General features: G+C 48.0%; 1 pseudogene; it reads left to right on the top strand.

Annotated features, from left to right (window-relative positions):
* Nucleotides 1–4,500: 4,500 nt before the first annotated feature.
* Nucleotides 4,501–9,534, top strand: part of LOC120021083 — a 105,304-nt pseudogene continuing 100,270 nt past the window's right edge.

The following is a 9,534-nucleotide window of genomic DNA, read 5'->3' as shown; positions in this document are numbered from 1 at the left end:
ATCATGTCCCTGTTTGATTGGAAGATGCGTAGCTAACTAACCCAAACAACCAACAGTTGCACATGGCACACAAGGTAAACACAGCCAAATAGCTAGCTAGCATTAAAGGCAAAGGCCACCCTCAGTTCAGAGAAGCATGCAGTGTCATTGTATTGCCAGCCTAGGCTACTGTTGGGTAGCGAAATGTAAAACTTATTTTAGCCTATTAAATGAACAACTGTCTGTCCAACCCCCACGTAGATGATCTAATCTACTTGTTAGAAATCCTAGCAAGACAATACAGGATAAGACATTTAATATTTCATTATCAGGTTCGTCAGAATATGAATTGTTTGAACTCATTTTCAGCCACAGATTAGTCTAATCAATGTGATGCCATCATACACAAAACATATGACCGTTTAGATGCCTATTGCTATAATTCAACACTATGATTGATTGTGTACAAATTGAATATCTCTGGCCCACTTCTGGTTTTGCTGGTGCAAAACTTTAAGCCAGCTGGTCCCCAGACTGTGGGTGACAAGACTGCACTGATGACCCAGTCTATTTCAGTGCAGGCAGTGTTCTGTGTCAAGGTTGGTCAGACAAGTGTGTTTTCCAGGTTCCCCAGCCTCTGCACACAAACCTAAGACAAACAATGTCTGTGGACAGGGAACAGTTGTTCATGAATATCGTGGCCCCCTAATGACATGGTTTTTCCATCTGCTGGCCCTTTACCTGTGTTCCTGTTGGTTGCACCCCGTCAGTATCCAATTCACACACACCTCACGTACACCGTGGGTTGGCGCAGAGTGGCGCAGGGGACCTCAGGTCTGCGTGGATAATTCTCTGTTGGACATCTGTACATTTGGTGTCTGAAAGTTTCTTAAATGGAGTCTATGCAACTGTTGTGTTGCTGTCCTAATTCTCCTCTTTACAAATATTTGGCCCATTTGTTTTTGCTGTTGTAATTGTCAACATTTTACCTATATATTTTTTTTATCAACATAGCATCCCTGGGCCATTGCTTCTCTTTTGTCCAGTCGTTAGTTTAATGTGAAATGGTATCATCAGAGGCAAATCGATTGTGTTCACGTTCCTGAGACGGCAGTGACTGAGATGCACAATTTACTCCCGATCTCACAGTGGAACTGGTCTTGTGCAGAGTCTTAATAGATATGCAATAAACCAAACAGGGCCGGTAACTCGCTGAGCCGTTCCCTGCTGTTGTGCTAATGTAACTATCCATCTTGGTGGGACCTCCACACTCACTGCCAGGAGGGGCGTCCATTAGCAGGACATGTGATTGTGGAACAAAGCCAACAATCACCATCTTTACTAGTTGACACATCTCTGACTTGCACTTAGACTTCTTGCTTATTCGTCAGGTTTAAAAAACAAATTGTCTAGTGACACAACACAAAACAAAATGGCGTCACTGGTTTATCGTCACCTTGCATTGTATGCTGCTTGTAAAAAATGATATGGGCGGACTGGGTGAGAAAGAAAGACTATAAACTTTGAAGACCTCATAGTTAGACGAAATAGAATGGGCCAAAGTTCATTTTAATCTGAATGTCCTAGAATCAGCAGCAACACTGACATACTGCTGAATAGGCTACGTCTGTACATTCGGGCCGGGACGATACCAGTATCGCGATACTCGTTAGCTAGTATTACAGCAAGGAAACAAAACACGTATCGGATTTAACTTCTTTAGGGAAAGAGTGCTTATGTTAGAAACCAAATGTGTCGTCATCCAGAGTCACATTTATGTATTTTACAAGCTGTAGCACACAATATTTTACATACAGCAAAAGAGTTGAGACTGCGTCGCGTTTAAATTTTTGCCATGGAAAAAATATCACGATACTAGTATCGTCCTGCCTCTACTGTACATTAATTTCCTTCTATATGGATGACATCACTATGATCAGTGAATTAATCATTTTTTCTCACACTTCTTCTCATCTCTTCTATGTATCAAATCAAAACAATCTCTAAGGCTGCATTTATTCAGGCAACCTAATTCTAATCTTTTGCCCAATTATAGACAAAAGATCTGATCTGATTGGTCAAAAGTTAAATTACTGTAGTGGCATACTCAGAATTTGGCTGCCCGTGTAAATGCAGCCATAATGGCAACTAGGCTATGCCCTCAGATTGACTCCATTCCTGGACTATTCATTAAAAATGCGTAGCTTAATCTCTGTATGGCCACAGATGCGGTTCTGTGACTGACCTACTCGATAGCCTATAGGCCTAACCTGCGTGTGTGTACGTCTGTGTGCACCAGTGACAGAGGGACGAGGATGGACGGGGATGGTGTTACTGTTGACTGAAGTGCCTTCCCATGTTGCTCCCTGTTTGCTGCTAGCCTCTTCTGCCTTCCCAAGCTCTCTCAGCCAGACTATAAATAACACGTCAAATGACTTTCAAGGTGGAGAGAGAGAGAATCCATTTTGGAATGTTCTCTGAAATGAAGAGTGATTTATGATTTCATACAATTCCTGCTGAAAGCATTTCTGGCTTTGCTCGGTCATCAAAGTCCTGCCGGCCAGATCTATTATTTATGAGGTCTGTCTCTGTGGCATCAGTGCTTTGAGGCAGTTAGGTAATGTTTGTCTTTAGCAAATATGATGTGGGAAAAAATCAATACCAGACACGATAAATGGCATTAAAAGATGGCATCTGAGAATATTTACACTTTTTAAAGACACCTCAAGAATGGCCTGGTGGGTAGAGATGTACAACCATGTTGTTTTCCCCCACAGGGCACTTCATTGAGAAAGAGTTGGTTTTCTAGCTGTGTCCACTTTTATTGCTGTTGCTGTTGCAACATTGATAGGGGTGGCCACTGGATAGCTTTACTCCATGTTCGTGCATTGTCTTAGGCGATGCAACCACAGCCTACAGCTGTGTAAGTCTTCTGTAGTCTATAGGCCTAATGTAGAAATGGTGATAGTGATTGGACCGTGTAGGCTATGTGGAAGGTGTGCATAGGACAGTGTAAACCTCTGGCTTTCTGTTGGGGCTGGGAGATGCTCTCTGTTAAATAGTGTAAACCTCTGGCTTTCTTTTATTTATTTATTTTTTTACCCCCTTTTCTCCCCAATTTTTCGTGGTATCCAATCGCTAGTAATTACTATCTTGTCTCATCGCTACAACTCCCGTACGGGCTCGGGAGAGACGAAGGTCGAAAGCCATGCGTCCTCCGAAGCACAACCCAACCAAGCCGCACTGCTTCTTAACACAGCGCGCCTCCAACCCGGAAGCCAGCCGCACCAATGTGTCGGAGGAAACACCGTGCACCTGGCCTCCTTGGTTAGCGTGCACTGCGCCCGGCCCGCCACAGGAGTCGCTGGAGCGCGATGAGACAAGGATATCCCTACCGGCCAAACCCTCCCTAACCCGGACGACGCTAGGCCAATTGTGCGTCGCCCCACGGACCTCCCGGTCGCGGCCGGCTGCGACAGAGTCTGGGCGCGAACCCAGAGACTCTGGTGGCACAGCTAGCGCTGCGATGCAGTGCCCTAGACCACTGCGCCACCCGGGAGGCCCCAAACCTCTGGCTTTCTGCTGGGGCTGGGAGATGCTCTCTGTTAAACAGTGTAAACCTCTGGCTTTCTGTTGGGGCTGGGAGATGCTCTCACAGGGAGAGGTGAGGAAGTGGTGGCATGTACTTGAGAATAAATCACTTTCCCATTGTGTGTGTGAGATGGGACGGTGCAAGGCCAGATGAGGAGGAAGAGGGATGGAGAGACCAGGCTGTCTTAGTGGCCTAATGGGGTTGTTTTCTGGGCTCTATCTGTGGCACTGCCTCTCAATCTCGCTTACCTAGCCCCTCTCTCTGGCTGCGTTTACACAGGCAACCCAATTCAGATCTTTTGCCCAATTATTGGCAGAAGATCTGATCTGATTGGCCAAAAGACCATTTTGTGGAAAACTATCAGAATTAGGCTGCCTGTGTAAACGCAGTCTCTGTGGCCAGACTCTTCTGCCTCTGACTGGACATTTCACTTTTTGTCATCTCCAGGGAATAGAAACCTCTTTCACTTGTTTAGATGGACACCAGGTGGATGTTTCCTTGGTGTGCTCCTCATCAGAGGCTACTGCTTTCTCCCCCAGGGGGGAAAACGTAGTGCTATTCAAATGGAACTCATTTTATTTTAACCTTGTTCAACTGTCAACTTCAAATGGCCTAAGAGTATCATTCTAGACATTTATCTCCCATTGACAATAGAATAAGCAATACACTCAAAGAAATACTCATCACTAGTACCTGAATGAGCAGGTGCTGTTAACGCAGTGTGCTGCTTGTCAATGAGTTCAGGTTGAATTGGAAAGCATTACTCAAATTGAATAAACCATGCCATTCAGACAACAACCACATGGAGATAATGGATTGAAGAGTTGAATCTTGGGTCTGACAATGGGTCTACTGTCTCTGTTCATTTCCAGGCTTCTCTGAGTCTGTCATTTCAATTGCCTGCTCCCGTTTTGGAAAGAGGGTCTTGCATGTTGACAGGTGAGTCTGAGGGGGTGAGAGAACTGGGTAAGGGTGATTCTGAGGGGGTGAGGGAGCTGGGTGGGAGTGAAGGGGTGAGCGAGCTGGGAAGGGGTGAGGGAGCTGGGTAAGGGTGAGTCTGAGAGGGTGAGGGAGCTGGGAAGGGGTGAGGAAGCTTGGTAAGGGTTAGTCTGATGGGGTGAGAGAACTGGTTAAGGGTGAGTCTGAGGGGGCGAGGGAGCTGGGTAAGGGTGAAGGTGTGAGGGAGCTCGGTTAGGGTGAGTCCGAGGGAGCTGGGTCAGGGTGATTCTGAGGGGGAGAGAGAGCTGGGTCAGGGTGAGTCTGTTCCTGGAGAGCTACCCTCCTGTAGGTTTTAACTCCAACCCTGTTCCTGGAGAGCTACCATCCTGTAGGTTTTAACACCAACCCTGTTCCTGGAGAGCTACCCTCCTGTAGGTTTTAACTCCAACCCTGTTACTGGAGAGCTACCCTCCTGTAGTAGGTTTTAACTCCAACCCTGTTCCTGGAGAGCTACCCTCCTGTAGGTTTTAACTCCAACCCCAGTTGTAACTAACCTGATTCAGCTTTTCAACCAGCTAATTATTAGAATCAGGTGTGCTAGAATAGTGTACTGCGTACTGGAGTTAATATTCTGTATACTTGTTCATTAAAATTGATTTCTTGATAAGTTAAATGTGCATGATTGTGTACAAGGTGTGAAAAATGACATGATCCCAATTCCTTCAATGCTCAATCCTACAGGAGAAAGTACTATGCTGGAAACTGGGCCAGTTTCAAATTCAATGGACTGCTGTCCTGGACCGTGGAGTACAAAGTGAGTCTAGCTGTGTTCGTTCCTCTAGATGTAGCACATCCTCACAAAGCATTACATGATCTCATTTAACCAATGTGACTAAGTGGAGGTGTGAATATGTAATGGTCCGTCTGCTTTGACCTTTCACAAAACAATGTGTTAACGGTGATTGTCCTGAGGGTTATTGTGAGAGACTTTGGCATAAGGATGTGTGTCTGTGTCTGTGCATGTGTCTGTGCGTGTGTCTGTGGGTGTGTGTGTGCAAGTGTGTGTGTATGTCTGCAAGTGTGTGTCTGTGCAAGAGTGTGTGTGTGTGTGTGTGTGTCTGTGTGTCTGTGTGCGTGCGTGCACACTATATTGTTCTGTTATAATCTCCACCCGGCACAGCCAGAAGAGGACTGGCCACCCCTCATAGCCTGGTTCCTCTCTAGGTTTCTTCCTAGGTTTTGGCCTTTCTAGGGAGTTCTTCCTAGCCACCGTGCTTCTACACCTGCATTGCTTGCTGTTTGGGGTTTTAGGCTGGGTTCCTGTACAGCACTTTGAGATATCAGCTGATGTAAGAAGGGCTATATAAATACATTTGATTTGATTTGATTTGATTTGCTATATTGTGTGTCCGCTTGGATGTCACTTTGTCTGTAGCCTGTCTCCTGTTGTCAGCAGTTATGACTGTTGTCAGCAGGCAGGCCAGAGTTATGACTGTTGTCAGCAGGCAGGCCAGAGTTATGACTGTTGTCAGCAGGCAGGCCAGAGTTATGACTGTTGTCAGCAGGCAGGCCAGAGTTATGACTGTTGTCAGCAGGCAGGCCAGAGTTATGACTGTTGTCAGCAGGCAGGCCAGAGTTATGACTGTTGTCAGCAGGCAGGCCATAGTTATGACTGTTGTCAGCAGGCAGGCCAGAGTTATGACTGTTGTCAGCAGGCAGGCCAGAGTTATGACTGTTGTCAGCAGGCAGGCCATAGTTATGACTGTTGTCAGTAGGCAGACCATAGTTATGACTGTTGTCAGCAGGCAGGCCATAGTTATGACTGTTGTCAGCAGGCAGGCCAGAGTTATGACTGTTGTCAGCAGGCAGGCCAGAGCTATGACTGTTGTCAGCAGGCAGGCCAGAGTTATGACTGTTGTCAGCAGGTAGGCCATAGTTATGACTGTTGTCAGCAGGCAGGCCATAGTTATGAGGCTGTGCAGGAGGACTGGGAAGAGAAGCTGGAGGAGGGAGAGGAGGCCCTGAGCTCTGTGGTCTATCTCTAACCTACAGCTGTTCTGCTACGCCAGGTAGGTACCACTGAAGCTACGTGACAGGTCAACACACACACACGGGACAAACCTCTACCCTGCCTTTACTCTTTTCGTGTCATTTTCCATCAATCTCTTAGATGAGGGCTTCATTTAGAATAGAGGACTATAGAAATCTCCACCTAAGGGAATTAGCCTACACAGCACTGCCAACAGCCATTCTAGTTGTGTCCACCACTACAAACCTGTATAATGTCCTCATAACCAGCTGTGCGTTGTGTGGGCAGTGAAGAGCCTGAGGAGGTGAAGGAACTCCATCGCTGAAGCTTGGTCCCTCCCTCAAACCCCAGACTCAGAGGGGGAGGTAGAGAGGTGTCTGGTAGAGAACAGCTCTGTGGAGGAGGAAAAGCCAGTGATGGTCAGTGATGAGGCATCTCCAGCCCCTAACCTGATGCTGGGGCAGAACAGACCCAACAGGAGGGAGAGGTGGCCCCCAGGCAGAACAGACCCAACAGGAGGGAGAGGTGGCCCCCAGGCAGAACAGACCCAACAGGAAGGAGAGGTGACCCCCAGGCAGAACAGACCCAACAGGAGGGAGAGGTGGCCCCCAGGCAGAACAGACCCAACAGGAGGGAGAGGTGGCCCCCAGGCAGAACAGACCCAACAGGAGGGAGAGGTGGCACCCCAGACAGAGGAGACCCAGGGGGGGGGGACAGGAGCAGGCCAGCCCCTCTCCAGCTGAGAGCCAACCAGAGCCCGAGAAAAATATCACCTATACTAAGATCGTTAAGGAGGGACAGAGGTTCAACTTTGACCTCATGTCTAAGGTTGGTACGGTATATGGAGGTGTGAAACATTTATGATTCAATGACGGCGTGACTTGTGTGCAATGCTCCAAACTAACTGTGTAACTGCATTTTTCTGTGTAACCTAATGTTTGATTGACTGTAAGGCCACACTATTTAAAATAATACAGCGAGTATACACCGTGGCCAGTGTATTAGGTACACCACCCCGTTCACCAAAATGGTGCGTTCCTACAGACGGTGAGTCATGTGGCCATGGCTTGCTATATAAAGCAGGCAGACAGGTATCGAGGCATTCAGTTACTGTTTGATTGAACGATAGAATGGGCCAAACGAGTGACCTAAGTGACTTTGAGCGTGGTATGATCGTCGGTGCCAGGCGCACCGGTTCCAGTATCTCCGAAACGGACGGCCTCCTGGGCTTTTCACACACGACAGTGTCTAGGGTTTACAGAGAACGGTGTGACAAACAAAAAACATCCAGTCAGCGGCAGTCCTCTGGGGGACAACAGCTCCTTGATGAGAGGTGGAAGGACAACAGCTCCTTGATGAGAGGTGGAAGGACAACAGCTCCTTGATGAGAGGTGGAAGGACAACAGCTCCTTGATGAGAGGTGGAAGGACAACAGCTCCTTGATGAGAGGTGGAAGGACAACAGCTCCTTGATGAGAGGTAGAAGTACAACAGCTCCTTGATGAGAGGTGGAAGGACAACATCTCCTTGATGAGAGGTGGAAGGACAACAGCTCCTTGATGAGAGGTGGAAGGACAACAGCTCCTTGATGAGAGGTGGAAGGACAACAGCTCCTTGATGAGAGGTGGAAGGACAACAGCTCCTTGATGAGAGGTGGAAGGACAACAGCTCCTTGATGAGAGGTGGAAGGACAACAGCTCCTTGATGAGAGGTGGAAGGACAACAGCTCGTTGATGAGAGGTGGAAGGACAACATCTCCTTGATGAGAGGTGGAAGGACAACAGCTCCTTGATGAGAGGTGGAAGGACAACAGCTCCTTGATGAGAGGTGGAAGGACAACAGCTCCTTGATGAGAGGTAGAAGGACAACAGCTCCTTGATGAGAGGTAGAAGGACAACAGCTCCTTGATGAGAGGTAGAAGGACAACAGCTCCTTGATGAGAGGTGGAAGGACAACAGCTCCTTGATGAGAGGTGGAAGGACAACAGTTCGTTGATGAGAGGTGGAAGGGCAACAGCTCCTTGATGAGAGGTGGAAGGACAACAGCTCCTTGATGAGAGGTGGAAGGACAACAGCTCCTTGATGAGAGGTGGAAGGACAACAGCTCCTTGATGAGAGGTGGAAGGACAACATCTCCTTGATGAGAGGTGGAAGGACAACAGCTCCTTGATGAGAGGTGGAAGGACAACAGCTCCTTGATGAGAGGTGGAAGGACAACAGCTCCTTGATGAGAGGTGGAAGGACAACAGCTCCTTGATGAGAGGTGGAAGGACAACAGTTCGTTGATGAGAGGTGGAAGGACAACAGCTCCTTGATGAGAGGTGGAAGGACAACAGCTCCTTGATGAGAGGTGGAAGGACAACAGCTCGTTGATGAGAGGTGGAAGGACAACAGCTCCTTGATGAGAGGTGGAAGGACAACAGCTCCTTGATGAGAGGTGGAAGGACAACAGCTCCTTGATGAGAGGTGGAAGGACAACAGTTCGTTGATGAGAGGTGGAAGGACAACAGCTCCTTGATGAGAGGTGGAAGGACAACAGCTCCTTGATGAGAGGTGGAAGGACAACAGCTCCTTGATGAGAGGTGGAAGGACAACAGCTCCTTGATGAGAGGTGGAAGGACAACAGCTCCTTGATGAGAGGTGGAAGGACAACAGCTCCTTGATGAGAGGTGGAAGGACAACAGCTCCTTGATGAGAGGTGGAAGGACAACAGCTCCTTGATGAGAGGTGGAAGGACAACAGCTCCTTGATGAGAGGTGGAAGGACAACAGCTCCTTGATGAGAGGTGGAAGGACAATAGCTCCTTGATGAGAGGTGGAAGGACAACAGCTCCTTGATGAGAGGTGGAAGGACAACAGCAAGAATCATGCAAGCTAACAGGCGGGCCACAAACAGGCAAATAAGGGCGCAGTACAACAGTGGTGTGCAGAACAGCATCACGGAACACACAACTAGTCGACCCCTGTCACGGATGGGCTATTGCAGCAGACGATCACA

The sequence above is a fragment of the Salvelinus namaycush genome, chromosome 26 (genome assembly GCF_016432855.1).
Source record: "Salvelinus namaycush isolate Seneca chromosome 26, SaNama_1.0, whole genome shotgun sequence".
Taxonomy (NCBI): domain Eukaryota; kingdom Metazoa; phylum Chordata; class Actinopteri; order Salmoniformes; family Salmonidae; genus Salvelinus; species Salvelinus namaycush.
Note: the sequence above shows the minus strand (reverse complement) of the source record. Positions and strands in the feature narration are given on the sequence as shown.